Source organism: Osmerus eperlanus, unplaced genomic scaffold (assembly GCF_963692335.1).
Source record: "Osmerus eperlanus unplaced genomic scaffold, fOsmEpe2.1 SCAFFOLD_164, whole genome shotgun sequence".
NCBI lineage: Eukaryota > Metazoa > Chordata > Actinopteri > Osmeriformes > Osmeridae > Osmerus > Osmerus eperlanus.
This window is the reverse complement of record NW_026911882.1, coordinates 21,840-36,926: the sequence shown is the minus strand read 5'-3', so window position 1 is coordinate 36,926 and position 15,087 is coordinate 21,840. Positions and strand designations below refer to the sequence as shown.

At 52.4% G+C, this 15,087-nt stretch overlaps 1 long non-coding RNA gene across 1 annotated transcript; it reads right to left on the bottom strand.

Annotated features, from left to right (window-relative positions):
* Window positions 1-255: 255 nt before the first annotated feature.
* LOC134016737 (uncharacterized) lies at window positions 256-965 on the bottom strand. Its single transcript, XR_009929616.1, has 3 exons — window positions 775-965; window positions 496-659; window positions 256-385 (listed from the first exon to the last, which is right to left on the bottom strand). It is a non-coding gene; the product is annotated as an uncharacterized LOC134016737 (long non-coding RNA).
* Window positions 966-15,087: the final 14,122 nt, after the last annotated feature.

The window sequence follows — 15,087 nt, the reverse complement described above, 5'->3', positions numbered from 1 at the left end:
TCACCCGAGGAGAGAGGTCGGCTGCTTCGCAGCCAAGCATCTCAGCTCGCGCCAGTCTGGGACGAGTCCCAGCATCAGCCGCACAGGAACAACTGCTTCTTGCCTTGTGTGAGAGGGGGTGGAAGGTGTTTTCACATGGCATCGCATACAGTCAAGCAGTGTTATATCCCAGGACCTTGTGGGTCAGTGCATGCAGATGTACAGAGAAGCATGCAGGGGGTGTGCGTGAGTCTGACAGTGGAATGATATTAAACCAACCTCCGGCTCAGCACTGGGAGTGAGAAGCAGGCTGCATAGCAGCCACATCATCTCAGCTCGTGGCAGCCTGCGATGCGTATCAGCATCAGCTACACAGGAATCACAGCGTCTCGCCTTGTCTGCAGCGCTATGGAGAGGGGGGACGTGTTTACATGCATGCAGTGCACACCACAGTAACGACTCCAGCATCCAAGTGACAGTATCACACACACACACGACGGATGCAGTTCAGCGTACCACGTCGCACGTTCCACAGTTGTCCAGCAGGTGGTGCCAGGGAGAGGAAGAGCGGTGCTCCACTTGGACGGTAAAGTTGATGGAGCAGCTCAGCTTGTGTAGTTTGACCCTGGGGAACACGTCCTCGGGCGTCCCGTGCGGGACGTCCGGTTGTTGAGACCAAGCTGAAAGAAAGAGCATGTTCAGTCCGGGGTTGTAGAAAGGCGCCGTGCAACACAAACGTAGGACCCGTCCTGGTAAGGGTAGGGATCAATTCTACTAGAGAGTTGAGTTAACTACCATGGAACGGGTCTCCCGACGACTGAGTCCAACTGTTTCCACACTGCGCCGATCGCCACCCTGAGAGGTCCTCCCTCCGAGACTGCTACTCGGCCCATTCGTCGATACCATAGCAGCTAGACGCCCCCACCGGAGGCGAATGCGGAGGACGTCAGGGACAGTTCGTCGAGTTAGGCACAGATAGGAAGAGGGGTCAGATGCGTAGTGAAACGCAGTCGATGACGGTTCGTTATTTTACCCGTGACAGGAAGTGCTGTCTCCCTCCCAGAAGACTCCCCGTCGTCGGCTCAGCGTGGCTCGGTGGTGTCCGGCCCCGGGGTAGGCGTGGTACCGGGGGAAGCGTGGCCTAGTCACCACCCGTGGATCCAGTGCGAGCCGCCTGGGGGTGGGGGGTCAGGACACGTCCACGGCCGGTCCAGCAGACACAGGAAAGGCGGGCATGACACTCCATGCTGTGACATGGCCCGCTACCGACTGTGAGTGTGGGCCTCGCGCCGTCTCTAGAAGACGGTGAGGCCGAGTGGAGTAGAGTGGCCAGGGGTCGAAGGTCAAGTGGAGTGCCCAGCAGGTCAAGCCCCCTGTTCAGGAGGGCCTTCTTCTGAGGGGGCATGTTTATAGGTGGGGGCAAGGCTATAGCAGGGTGCCCTTGGACCGTCAGTGCGGTGCAGAGTGTCTCTGTTCTTCAGCCCGAGAGCCTTGGCGTGGGAAGAGGAGAGGAGTCTCCTACCCAACGACCGCTCCAATCAGGGCCACGAGGAGTGTGTTACACTCCATGTGTGAGGGGTGTGTGGGGGGGGCCCGGCCCGGTCCCCCTGTGTGTGTTTTTTTCTTCCTCGCCGGCACGGTGCAGAGTGTCTCTGTGCTTCAGCCCGAGAGCTTTGGGGTGAGGAGAGGAGCTCCCCACCGCTTCGATCGGAGCCGTGCCCATAAGGGCCATTTCTTTTTGCTAGTCTACGTGTTGTGCGGAGGGCGTGCGAGGCCCCGGTCCCCCTTGGGACTATAGCCGTTACCCCGAAGAGTCGTTTCGTTGGCCCGCCCGCTGGGTCCCCAATATAACCGCGAGGATCAGGCAGGATGAAGCAGTTGGCCGTGAGTTGTCACGTGCACTTATGAAGTTTCAACACCCTTTCCCTCGCTGAGTCTACCCCGATTGTAGGCCGGTCTCTCTCCGGAATCCCGCGACGGCGACCATCTTCCCGCGTCAGCATGCTAATGCGACAGCGTCAACACTCACAGTCTGTGTCTTGCCCGGGGAGGACCGCAGCGCGCGCGAGGGGGAAGTGTCCAGTTTCCAGACTACGTTGTGTTGCACGTGGGGATGGGGCGCCCGTGGAGAGAGGCGGGGCTCACGCAACGAGGAGTCCGGCGTGCCTCCCCCTCATTACAAGGGGGGGGCCCATCGGTGGCCTCCAAGTGGGGCCTCAAGTCATAGCGCTACATACGCTGGCTAATTTTTTTGTATGATCTGATGTCCCCCCAGCGGAGCGGTATGGCAAAATCTTACGACCCTGCTCGGATGAAGGGAAACGCACTCGTATTCTACCACTATGGAAATCTTCCCCACCGGGAGTAGGGGATTAGACCCCATCCAGAACCCTTTATGGGGGTCCCAGGCCTTAGACCTTGTTGCGCTCGCGCCCCGGGGTACTGTGAGTGTTTTGTTGTGCACTCATTTGGACGTTGTGTTGTCAGTCACCCAGTGGGCCCATGGAAGCCCGCCTCCGTCTCCACTGGTAAGACGTGTGCTGGCCCCAGGGTCTAAGCCGGAGCGTGTGTCCCCAATCCGAAGCGCGCAGCGCCGAGGCGCGCAGCGCCGAGGTGCTGAGGCACCTCCTGAGGCACCTCCTGAGGCAATCCGCTGAGGCATCCGCTGAGCGCTGAGGCAATCCAATGTTGAGGCCATCAGCGCTGAGGCACGGGTGTTGCTGTGTTGAGGTGTTGAGTCTGCGCCGTGTTGAGTCTGGGCCGTGTTGAGTCTGCGCCGTGTTGAGGCGTATTGTTGAGGCGCAGTAGGGCCGGCCGAACCGTAGCCCAAGTCTGGGGTCCAGCGCAGTGTTGATGCGCAGTGAGAGGTGAGGCAGTCGGCTAAACCGTAGCCCAGGTCTGAGGCCGGAATGGAGTGAAGCTCCAACCGTGGCCAAGGTCAGGGCCCACGGACGGAGGGGTCAAGGATCCCCCCCGTCATCGTGTGCCAGCAGCCAGGCTGTATAGAGCGCGTGCTACACGCAAGTCCAGCTCTATCAGTCAGGCGACCCTAAGGGGCAGTGGTCTGTCCCCTAGGGTCCAGGACAGGGAGAAAGGTCTCCCCGCGCAGGGCTGTCCTGTCCGAAGCGCGCAGCGCCGAGGCGCGCAGCGCCGAGGTGCCGCGCTGAGGCAATCCAATGTTGAGGCCATCAGCGCTGAGGCACGGGTGTTGATGTGTTGCTGTGTTGAGGTGTTGAGTCTGCGCCGTGTTGAGGCGTATTGTTGAGGCAATCCAATCCGAAGCGCGCAGCGCCGAGGCGCGCAGCGCCGAGGTGCCGCGCTGAGGTAGTCCATCTAATCTTCTTCACCAGTGGAGCAGCAGGGCCGTCTAGAAGGGAGGGGTCACTCCTGTCTCCTCCCCCTGAGTCCGGTCAGGAGGAGTGACTCGTAAAGCAGCGGAGCCGGTAAAACCGTGGTCCAAGCCTGAGGCCGGCTTGAAAATCAACCGTAGCCACGGCTTGAAAATCAACCGTGGTCCAAGCCTGAGGCCGGCTTGAAAATCAACCGTAGCCACGGCTTGAAAATCAACCGTAGCCACGGCTTGAAAATCAACCGTAGCCACGTCAGGACTGCTTTAGATGAAGTGGTGGGGTGGGCTGGACCGTAGCCTGGGCCTACGGCCGGAGGGGTCAAATATCCCCCCGTTGCCGTGTGAGGGCCGGATGATGCGTAGTACACATCACCGAAGGAGGGAGCTGAGACAGCTCGGTCATCAGAGATGACAGAGGATCACAGGCTATGTGCGGAGGAGCAAGTCCCCGACGGTCCAGCCCCCAGGATGGGCGATGATGCTCCAGTGGAGGCCAATCCGGGTCCTCTTCAAGAGATGGGGGGCATGAGCGTGAGTGAATGGATGCACCTGAGTGTGTGAGTGCGTGTCCTACCTTGGCCCGGTAGCTAACCTAATCTAGGGGGAGCCTGCCTGAAAATTTAAAAAGCCTATCCAGGGCCTGGTTTTGATGAGTAGAGGACATCTGCACTTGTCGTGCTGCTGGGGAGGAAAGGGGGGTTAATGGACAGGACACATGAGTGCCATGAATGCAATAAGTGAGGGCACTCTGGGGAAGAGCGCCGCAGACATACATGAGTATGTGGAAGACAGGGCATGGGAGACAGAATTAAACCCTGGGCGTGGGGGTGTGCGTGTGTGAGAGAGCGAGAGAGAGAGAGAGAGAGAGAGAGAGAGAGAGAGAGAGAGAGAGAGCAGTTTAGAGGAGAGCAGGTAGAGGGAGATCAGTTAGAGAGAGAACAGCTAGGGATTTTTCTGTTGAGCGCACGTGTGTGTGGGTGTGTGGGAGAGAGAGAGAGCAAGAGAGGGGCTCTTCCGAGCAAATAAAAGGTGTAGTCAAAAACGCAGAACTCCACTCCCTGGGAGGTGCCTTCCTGCTGGCACCTACCACAACATTAAGCAGGGAATCGTGAGGTTCTAACCGGCCACGACTGCAGTTTCGCTCTCCTCAGAGCTCTTCAGGTAGCAAAGTATGAAATAAAAACGTTATGCAGGTCAAGGGCCGTCCTACGACTAAGGACTATCAAGAACTCAGGGGTGACGACAAAAAGCGTCATCCCCCCTGTGCCTTGGGCGCCCACCAGAATCGGTAATCTCAATTAAACATCTAGGGAAAAGAGGAGACAAGAGAGAGAGAGAGAGGGAGAGGGTGTATGTATATATATATATATATAAGTCAATATGGATGGATAGATAGTGTGAGACCAACCGGATCTGTGAAGGGAGAAGGTGTACAGGTTAGGGTTAGTGGGGTGCCAGAGTGATCCTGTGAAGAAAACCATGTGGATTAGGGTTAGTGAGGGGGTCAAGAGGATGGTAAACACAGACCCCACAGGCCAGAGAAGACCAAGGGGGGGGGGGGGGGGGGGGGGGGGGGGGGGAGGGAAAGAGAGAGGGAGCAGGTAGTGAGGGCAGGGAGTGGGAAAGAGCAAGCAGGGAGAGCGAGAGAGAGTGAGTCAGGGAGAGAGAGAGCAAGGAGAGAGAGAGAGAGGAGAGCACGAGAGAGCAGAGAGAAGGCAGGAGAGAGCGGAGAGAGAGCCGGGGAGAGAGGGCAGGTAGAGAGAGCAAGGGAGAGAGAGCGCAAGAGAGAGAGAGAGGGGAGAGCAGGAGAGAGAGCAGGGGAGAGAGGGCAAGTAGAGAGAGAGGAGAGCACGAGAGAGCGGAGAGAGGGCAGGAGAGAGCAGGTAGAGAGAGCAAGGGAGAGAGAGCGCAAGAGAGAGAGAGAGAGCGAGAGAGAGAGAGGAGAGCACGAGAGAGCGGAGAGAGCAGGGGAGAGAGGGCAGGTAGAGAGAGCAAGGGAGACAGGGCACAAGAGAGCGGAGAGAGAGAGAGAGGAGAGCACAAGAGAGCGGAGAGAGAGCAGGAGAGAGCGGGCAGGTAGAGAGAGCAAGGGAGAGAGAGAGAGAGAGAGAGAGAGAGAGAGAGAGAGAGAGAGAGAGAGAGAGAGAGAGGGGGAGAGAGAGAGAGTGTGAGAGAGAGAGAGAGGGCAGGTAGAGAGGGCAAGGGAGAGAGAGCGCAAGAAAGAGAGAGGAGAGCAAGAGAGAGCAGAGGGAGAGCAGGAGAGAGCAGGGGAGAGAGGGCAGGTAGAGGAGCATGGGTTAGAGAGGGGGGGGGGGGGGGGAAGAGAGATAGAGCAGGTAGTGAGAGCAGGGAGTGAGAGCAGGGAGTGGGAAAGAGTAAGCAGGGAGAGCGAGAGAGAGAGAGAGCGAGAGAGAGAGAGCGAGAGAGAGAGAGAGAGAGAGAGAGAGAGAGAGAGAGAGAGAGGAGAGAGAGCAGGAGAGAGCAGGGGAGAGAAGGCAGGAAGAGAGCCAAGGAGAGAGAGCGCAAGAGAGAGAGGAGAGCACGAGAGAGCAGAGAGAGAGCAGGAGAGAGCAGGTAGAGAGAGCAAGGGAGAGAGAGCGCAAGAGAGAGCGAGAGAGAGAGCACGAGAGAGAGAGAGGAGAGCACAAGAGAGCGGAGAGAGCGCAGGAGAGCAGGGGAGAGAGGGCAGGTAGAGAGAGCCAGGGAGGGAGAGAGCACGAGAGAGAGGAGAGCACGAGAGAACGGAGAGCAGGAGAGAGCGGGGGAGAGAGCAAGGAGACAGAGCACAAGAGAGAGAGAGGAGAGCACAAGAGAGCGGAGAGAGAGCCGGAGAGAGTGGGCAGGTAGAGAGAGCAAGGAGAGAGAGAGAGAGAGAGAGAGAGAGAGAGAGAGAGAGAAAGAGAGAAAGAGAGAAAGAGAGAGAGCATGAGAGAAGAGGGGAGAGCCACAGGGTGGAGGGGTTGGGGTTAGGATAGGGGATGGGTGAGAGGTATGGAAGGAGGGGAATAGACAGGGTCAAGGGCAGGGACTCAAGGTTAGGCCACAGGGTGGGAGGGGTTGGGGTTAGGATAAGGGGATGGGTGGGGTATGGAAGGAGAGGAATAGACAAGGTCAGGGCAGGGGAGGGAGTTAAGATTAGGCCACAGGGTAGGAGGGGTTGGGGTTAGATAAGGGGACAGGTGGGGAGACAGAGGAGGAGAGAGACACAGAGAGAGAGAGAGAGAGAGAGAGAGAGAGAGAGAGAGAGAGAGAGAGAGAGAGATACACAGCACCAGAGGGTGATGTGACAAGAGGATGTGTGTGTGAGGCCTATACGTGGTGGATGTGAAAGAGGGGGAGAGGGGTGGAGGGAGAGAGTGATGTGAGAGAGAGAGAAAAGGAGAGAGAGAGAGAGATATATACACAGCACCAGAGGGTGATGTGACAAGAGGATGTGTGTGTGAGGCCTATACGTGGTGGATGTGAGAGAGGGGGAGAGGGGGGGAGGGAGAGTGAGAGAGAGGGATGTGTGAGAGAGAGAGAGAGAGAGAGAGAGAGAGAGAGAGAGAGAGAGAGAGAGAGAGAGAGAAGAGGGGAGAGCCACAGGGTGGGAGGGTTGGGGTTAGGATAGGGGATGGGTGAGAGGTATGGAAGGAGGGGAATAGACAGGGTCAAGGGCAGGGACTCAAGGTTAGGCCACAGGGTGGGAGGGTTGGGGTTAGGATAAGGGGACAGGTGGGGAGACAGAGGAGGAGAGGAGGAGAGAGACACAGAGAGAGAGAGAGAGAGAGAGAGAGAGAGAGAGAGAGAGAGAGAGAGAGAGAGAGAGAGAGAGAGAGAGAGGGCAGGTAGAGAGGGCAAGGGAGAGAGAGCGCAAGAAAGATAGAGGAGAGCAAGAGAGAGCAGAGGGAGAGCAGAGAGAGCAGGGGAGAGAGGGCAGGTAGAGGAGCATGGGTTAGAGAGGGGGGGGGGGAAAAGAGAGATAGAGCAGGTAGTGAGAGCAGGGAGTGAGAGCAGGGAGTGAGAGCAGGGAGTGAGAGCAGGAGTGGGAAAGAGTAAGCAGGGAGAGCGAGAGAGAGAGAGAGAGAGAGAGAGAGAGGAGGAGAGAGCACGAGAGAGCGGAGAGAGAGCAGGAGAGAGCAGGGGAGAGAAGGGAGAGCGCAAGAGAGAGAGAGGAGAGCACGAGAGAGCAGAGAGAGAGCAGGAGAGAGCAGAGAGAGAGCAGGAGAGAGCAGGTAGAGAGAGCAAGGGAGAGAGAGCGCAAGAGAGAGAGAGAGCGAGAGAGAGAGCACGAGAGAGAGAGAGGAGAGCACAAGAGAGCGGAGAGAGCGCAGGAGAGAGCAGGGGAGAGAGGGCAGGTAGAGAGAGCCAGGGAGGGAGAGAGCACGAGAGAGAGGAGAGAACGAGAGAACGGAGAGCAGGAGAGAGCAGGGGAGAGAGCAAGGGAGACAGAGCACAAGAGAGAGAGAGGAGAGCACAAGAGAGCGGAGAGAGAGCAGGAGAGAGTGGGCAGGTAGAGAGAGCAAGGGAGAGCGAGAGCGAGAGAGAGAGAGAGAGAGAGAGAGAGAGAGAGAGAGAGAGAGAGAGAGAGAGAGAAAAAGAGAGAGAGCATGAGAGAAGAGGGGAGAGCCACAGGGTGGGAGGGGTTGGGGTTAGGATGAGGGGACAGGTGAGGGGACAGGGGAGGAGAGGAGAGAGAGAGAGAGAGAGAGAGAGAGAGAGAGAGAGAGAGAGAGAGAGAGAGAGAGAGAGAGAGAGAGAGAGAGAGAGGTGTGCACAGCACTGGAGGGTGATGTGACAGGAGGATGTGTGTGTGAGAGGCCTATATGTGGTGGATGTGAGAGAGGGGGAGAGGGGGGGAGGGAGAGTGAGAGAGAGGGAAGTGTGAGAGAGAGAGAGAGAGAGAGAGAGAGAGAGAGAGAGAGAGAGAGAGAGAGAGAGAGAGAGAGAGAGAGCATGAGAGAAGAGGGGAGAGCCACAGGGTGGGAGGGGTTGGGGTTAGGATAGGGGATGGGTGAGAGGTATGGAAGGAGGGGAATAGACAGGGTCAAGGGCAGGGACTCAAGGTTAGGCCACAGGGTGGGATGGGTTGGGGTTAGGATAAGGGGATGGGTGAGGTATGGAAGGAGAGGAATAGACAAGGTCAGGGCAGGGGAGGGAGTTAAGATTAGGCCACAGGGTAGGAGGGGTTGGGGTTAGGATAAGGGGACAGGTGGGGAGACCGAGGAGGAGAGAGACACAGAGAGAGAGAGAGAGAGAGAGAGAGAGAGAGAGAGAGCATGAGAGAAGAGGGGAGAGCCACAGGGTGGGAGGGGTTGGGGTTAGGATAGGGGATGGGTGAGAGGTATGGAAGGAGGGGAATAGACAGGGTCAAGGGCAGGGACTCAAGGTTAGGCCACAGGGTGGGAGGGGTTGGGGTTAGGATAAGGGGACAGGTGAGGAGGCAGGGGAAGAGAGGAGGAGAGAGACACAGAGAGAAAGAGAGAGAGATATACACAGCACCAGAGGGTGATGTGACAAGAGGATGTGTGTGCGAGGCCTATACGTGGTGGATGTGAGAGAAGGGGAGAGGGAGAGAGAGGTGAGAGAGAGATGTGTGTGAGAGAGAGAGCGAGAGAAAGAGAGAGCGCGAGCGAGAGAGCAAGAGAGAGAGAAAGAGAGAGAGAGAGAGAGAGAGAGAGAGAGAGAGAGAGAGAGAGAGAGAGACAGAGAGAGAGAGAGAGAGGTGTGCACAGCACTGGAGGGTGATGTGACAGGAGAGAGTGTGTGTATGCGAACCCTATACGTGGTGAATGTGGAAGAGAGAGAGAGAGCATGAGAGAGGAGTGGGGAGCAAGCAGGGAGAGCAAGTGACCTAAGGGTAGGCAAGAAGTGAGATGGGTTGAGGTTAGAGTGAGGGAACAGGTGAGGAGGTGGGGAAGAGGAGGGGGGGACACAGAGTCAAGGGCTGGATGGGTGAGGGAATTAGGGTTAGGCATAAATTGGGAGGGTTGAGGTTAGGATAAGGGGATGGGTGAGGTATGGAAGGAGGGGAATAGACAGGGTCAAGGACAGGAACTAAGGGTTAGGCCACAGGGTGGGAGGGGTTGGGGTTAGGGCGAGGGGATGGGTGAGATATGGAAGGAGAGGAATAGACAAAGTCAGGGCAGGGGAGGGACTTAAGGTTAGGCCACAGGGTAGGAGGGGTTGGGGTTAGGATGAGGGGACCGGTGAGGAGACAGAGGAGGAGAGAGACACAGAGAAAGAGATACACAGCACCAGAGGGTGATGTGACAGGAGAGTGTGTGTGTATGTGTAGTGTGTGTGAATATATAGTTACCTACGTGGTGAGTGTTGGAGGGGGGAGAGGGAGAGAGATGGAGAGAGAGGAGTGTGGGGAGAGAAGGGGAGATTGAGAGAGGAGTGAGGGTATAGTGGTAGAGAGGCCTGTGGGAGAAAGGGGGGGGCACACAAGGAGGGGAGGGGAGAAGGCCTAAAGGTAAGAGCTGGGAGAGAATGGTGGCCTCTAGTGTGTCTGGAGGGGATGGCAGAAGGCCCTATGAAGGGGAGAAGAGTAGCTGGAGGGTTAGGGTTAGGGTTAGGGTTAGGGTTAGGGTTAGGGTTAGGGTTAGGGTTAGGTGTGGCAGTAATAACGAGGAAACACCCTGTGGGACCCCAACGGGACCACAGTACAGGTGAGACCCCAATTAGGCACGCGCACCTGAAACCCCACTCACTCCGTCCCCCTGAAATGAATGAATGAGCAGGAGTCTGTTTTATAGGCTCCTCCCTTTCCACTGCCAGACCTATTGACCAATAGGAGTAGCATTAGTAACCCTCAGGGAAACAATTGTCCGAAGACTTTACTACTACCTATTGTTACATAGGATATTCTTCTTGGACGTATTGTTCCTGATGATCCCATGTCCATGACTTGTTTTCTTCTTTCAAACCTGACCCTATTGGCAAATAGGAGCCTATCAGTATTAGCAACCCCCAGGGATGACATACTGTTGTCCGAAGACATTAACACTACCCATTGCTAAGGTCATCAGAATAAAAAATATCTTGTGTCCAAGTCTTCATCCAACATCTTGTGTCCAAGTCTTCTTCCAATAACCTGTGTCCAAGTCTTCTTCCAATATCCCGTGTTCAAGTCTTCATCCAACATCCTGTGTCCAAGTCTTCCTCCAAAATCCCGTGTTCAAGTCTTCATCCAACATCCTGTGTCCAAGTCTTCTTCCAATATCCCGTGTTCAAGTCTTCATCCAACATCCTGTGTCCAAGTCTTCTTCCAATATCCTGTGTTCAAGTCTTCATCCAACATCATGTGTCCAAGTCTTCCTCCAAAATCCCGTGTTCAAGTCTTCATCCAACATCCTGTGTCCAAGTCTTCTTCCAATATCCTGTGTTCAAGTCTTCATCCAACATCCTGTGTCCAAGTCTTCTGTCACTGTCTGGTCTTCTTCTTTCAGACCTAACCTTTTTTGGCAAGTAGGAGCCTATCAGCATTAACATCCCTCAGGGATGACATACTGTTGTCCGAAGACTTTAACACTACCCATTGCTAACACAAGTACAGCTGTCTTAGCGTCTGTCAGTCAATTAAAAGTGAGAAATAAATCCAAATGTAAATCTAAATTGTGGAAACACATCATCAGTAGTATACCTAGGATCATCGGGCGTTTCGGCCTTCGAAACACTAGACACCCTCCCCATAGGCAGGCCCACCAGGGTTGATCAAATCCCCAGTGTGTGTTTCCAGTCCAATTGGTGAATCAACATATAAATTTGGAAAAATAGTCTGGTCCACAGAAAAACAGTCCATCCTAATGCAGTCTTGAGTAACTGGGGATAATAAAGAAAATACAAGCGGAATACATATACATTTATTAATTAAACAGTCGCCTTGAACCAAAGCGTCTTTACAATAAAAAGTCACTTAACAATAAAACAACATGAATGTCAACAATAATACTTACCAATAAAAAGTCACTTAACAATAAAACAACATGAATGTCAACAATAATACAACATGAATGTCAACAATAATACTTACCTGTGCTGGGAGGTTAGGGTTAGGGTTAGGGTTAGGGTTAGGGTTAGGGTTAGGGTTAGGGTTAGGGTTAGGGTTAGGGTTAGGGTTAGGTGTGACATTAATAACGAAGAAACACCCTGTGGGACCCCAACGGGACCACAGTACAGGTGAGACCCCAATTAGGCACGCGCACCTGAAACCCCACTCACTCCGTCCCCCTGAAATGAATGAATGAGCAGGAGTCTGTTTTATAGGCTCCTCCCTTTCCACTGCCAGACCTATTGACCAATAGGAGTAGTATTAGGAACCCTCAGGGAAACAATTGTCCGAAGACTTTACTACTACCTATTGTTACATAGGATATTCTTCTTGGACGTATTGTTCCTGATGATCCTATGTCCATGACTTGTTTTCTTCTTTCCAACCTGACCCTATTGGCAAATAGGAGCCTATCAGTATTAACAACCCCCAGGGATGACATACTGTTGTCCGAAGACATTAACACTACCCATTGCCAAGGTCATCAGAATAAAAAAATCTTGTGTCCAAGTCTTCATCCAACATCTTGTGTCCAAGTCTTCTTCCAATAACCTATGTTCAAGTCTTCATCCAACATCCTGTGTCCAAATCTTCTTCCAATATCCTGTGTCCAAGTCTTCTGTCACTGTCTGGTCTTCTTCTTTCAGACCTAACCTTTTTTGGCAAGTAGGAGCCTATCAGCATTAACATCCCTCAGGGATGACATACTGTTGTCCGAAGACTTTAACACTACCCATTGCTAACACAAGTACAGCTGTCTCAGCGTCTGTCAGTCAAGTAAAAGTGAGAAATAAATCCAAATGTGAATCTAAATTGTGGAAACACATCATCAGTAGTATACCTAGGATCATCGGGCGTTTCGGCCTTCGAAACACTAGACACCCTCCCCATAGGCAGGCCCACCAGGGTTGATCAAATCCCCAGTGTGTGTTTCCAGTCCAATTGGTGAATCAACATATAAATTTGGAAAAATAGTCTGGTCCACAGAAAAACAGTCCATCCTAATGCAGTCTTGAGGAGTAACTGGGGATAATAAAGAAAATACAAGCGGAATACATATACATTTATTAATTAAACAGCCGCCTTGAACCAAAGCGTCTTTACAATAAAAAGTCACTTAACAATAAAACAACATGAATGTCAACAATAATACTTACCAATAAAAATAACATGAATGTCAACAATAATACTTACCAATAAAAAGTCACTTAACAATAAAACAACATGAATGTCAACAATAATACAACATGAATGTCAACAATAATACTTACCTGTGCTGGGAGTAAAAGAGGGTTAGGGTTAGAAGAGAAAGCAAGGAGGGTTAGGTTTAAGACAAGAAAGAGAGAGACCCACCAGGGGCCTAGGGTTGGGGTTAGGATAGGGTGCAGGTGGGGTTAGGGTCGAGAGCAGGAGGGTTGGGTTTAGGTAAGAGAAGGAGAGGGAAATTAGATCAGTGACTCATACAGGGTCGACACCCACAGGGCGAATGACACTGCTGCCCACAGGGCTTGAGTCGAATTCTCCCGTCCAGCCCAAAGGAATCAATTCCAGGGGGTGGAAGGCAGAGACGGAGTAGGAAAAGCAGGGAATAGTGAGGAAGATCTGTTTGACCCGGTCCAGAATGATGTGAAAAAATCCTGTAGAAGACTGGAATGAGGAAATCCTGTTTACTTCAGTCCAGAGTGTTGTGAAAAATCTTGTTCAATCTTGTCCAGAGTGTTGTGAAAAATCCAAAAATAGGAGAGTAAGGCCACAGGCCATCTTACAAAAATTGTAGAGTGAACAAAACCTTGTAAAATATCTTCTTGAGGCAATATAGTAAATAAGAGCGGAAATGGAAAAGGGGGCAATAGGAGCAAGTAGGGCCAAGGCCCCGGCAGAGTTAGGTGTGACATTAATAACGAAGAAACACCCTGTGGGACCCCAACGGGACCACAGTACAGGTGAGACCCCAATTAGGCACGCGCACCTGAAACCCCACTCACTCCGTCCCCCTGAAATGAATGAATGAGCAGGAGTCTGTTTTATAGGCTCCTCCCTTTCCACTGCCAGACCTATTGACCAATAGGAGTAGTATTAGGAACCCTCAGGGAAACAATTGTCCGAAGACTTTACTACTACCTATTGTTACATAGGATATTCTTCTTGGACGTATTGTTCCTGATGATCCTATGTCCATGACTTGTTTTCTTCTTTCCAACCTGACCCTATTGGCAAATAGGAGCCTATCAGTATTAACAACCCCCAGGGATGACATACTGTTGTCCGAAGACATTAACACTACCCATTGCCAAGGTCATCAGAATAAAAAAATCTTGTGTCCAAGTCTTCATCCAACATCTTGTGTCCAAGTCTTCTTCCAATAACCTATGTTCAAGTCTTCATCCAACATCCTGTGTCCAAATCTTCTTCCAATATCCTGTGTCCAAGTCTTCTGTCACTGTCTGGTCTTCTTCTTTCAGACCTAACCTTTTTTGGCAAGTAGGAGCCTATCAGCATTAACATCCCTCAGGGATGACATACTGTTGTCCGAAGACTTTAACACTACCCATTGCTAACACAAGTACAGCTGTCTCAGCGTCTGTCAGTCAAGTAAAAGTGAGAAATAAATCCAAATGTGAATCTAAATTGTGGAAACACATCATCAGTAGTATACCTAGGATCATCGGGCGTTTCGGCCTTCGAAACACTAGACACCCTCCCCATAGGCAGGCCCACCAGGGTTGATCAAATCCCCAGTGTGTGTTTCCAGTCCAATTGGTGAATCAACATATAAATTTGGAAAAATAGTCTGGTCCACAGAAAAACAGTCCATCCTAATGCAGTCTTGAGGAGTAACTGGGGATAATAAAGAAAATACAAGCGGAATACATATACATTTATTAATTAAACAGCCGCCTTGAACCAAAGCGTCTTTACAATAAAAAGTCACTTAACAATAAAACAACATGAATGTCAACAATAATACTTACCAATAAAAATAACATGAATGTCAACAATAATACTTACCAATAAAAAGTCACTTAACAATAAAACAACATGAATGTCAACAATAATACAACATGAATGTCAACAATAATACTTACCTGTGCTGGGAGTAAAAGAGGGTTAGGGTTAGAAGAGAAAGCAAGGAGGGTTAGGTTTAAGACAAGAAAGAGAGAGACCCACCAGGGGCCTAGGGTTGGGGTTAGGATAGGGTGCAGGTGGGGTTAGGGTCGAGAGCAGGAGGGTTGGGTTTAGGTAAGAGAAGGAGAGGGAAATTAGATCAGTGACTCATACAGGGTCGACACCCACAGGGCGAATGACACTGCTGCCCACAGGGCTTGAGTCGAATTCTCCCGTCCAGCCCAAAGGAATCAATTCCAGGGGGTGGAAGGCAGAGACAGAGTAGGAAAAGCAGGGAATAGTGAGGAAGATCTGTTTGACCCGGTCCAGAATGATGTGAAAAAATCCTGTAGAAGACTGGAATGAGGAAATCCTGTTTACTTCAGTCCAGAGTGTTGTGAAAAATCTTGTTCAATCTTGTCCAGAGTGTTGTGAAAAATCCAAAAATAGGAGAGTAAGGCCACAGGCCATCTTACAAAAATTGTAGAGTGAACAAAACCTTGTAAAATATCTTCTTGGGTTAGGGTTAGGGTTAGGGTTAGGGTTAGGGTTAGGGTTAGGGTTAGGGTTAGGGTTAGGGTTAGGGTTAGGGTCAGGGTCAGGGTCAGGGTCAGGGTCA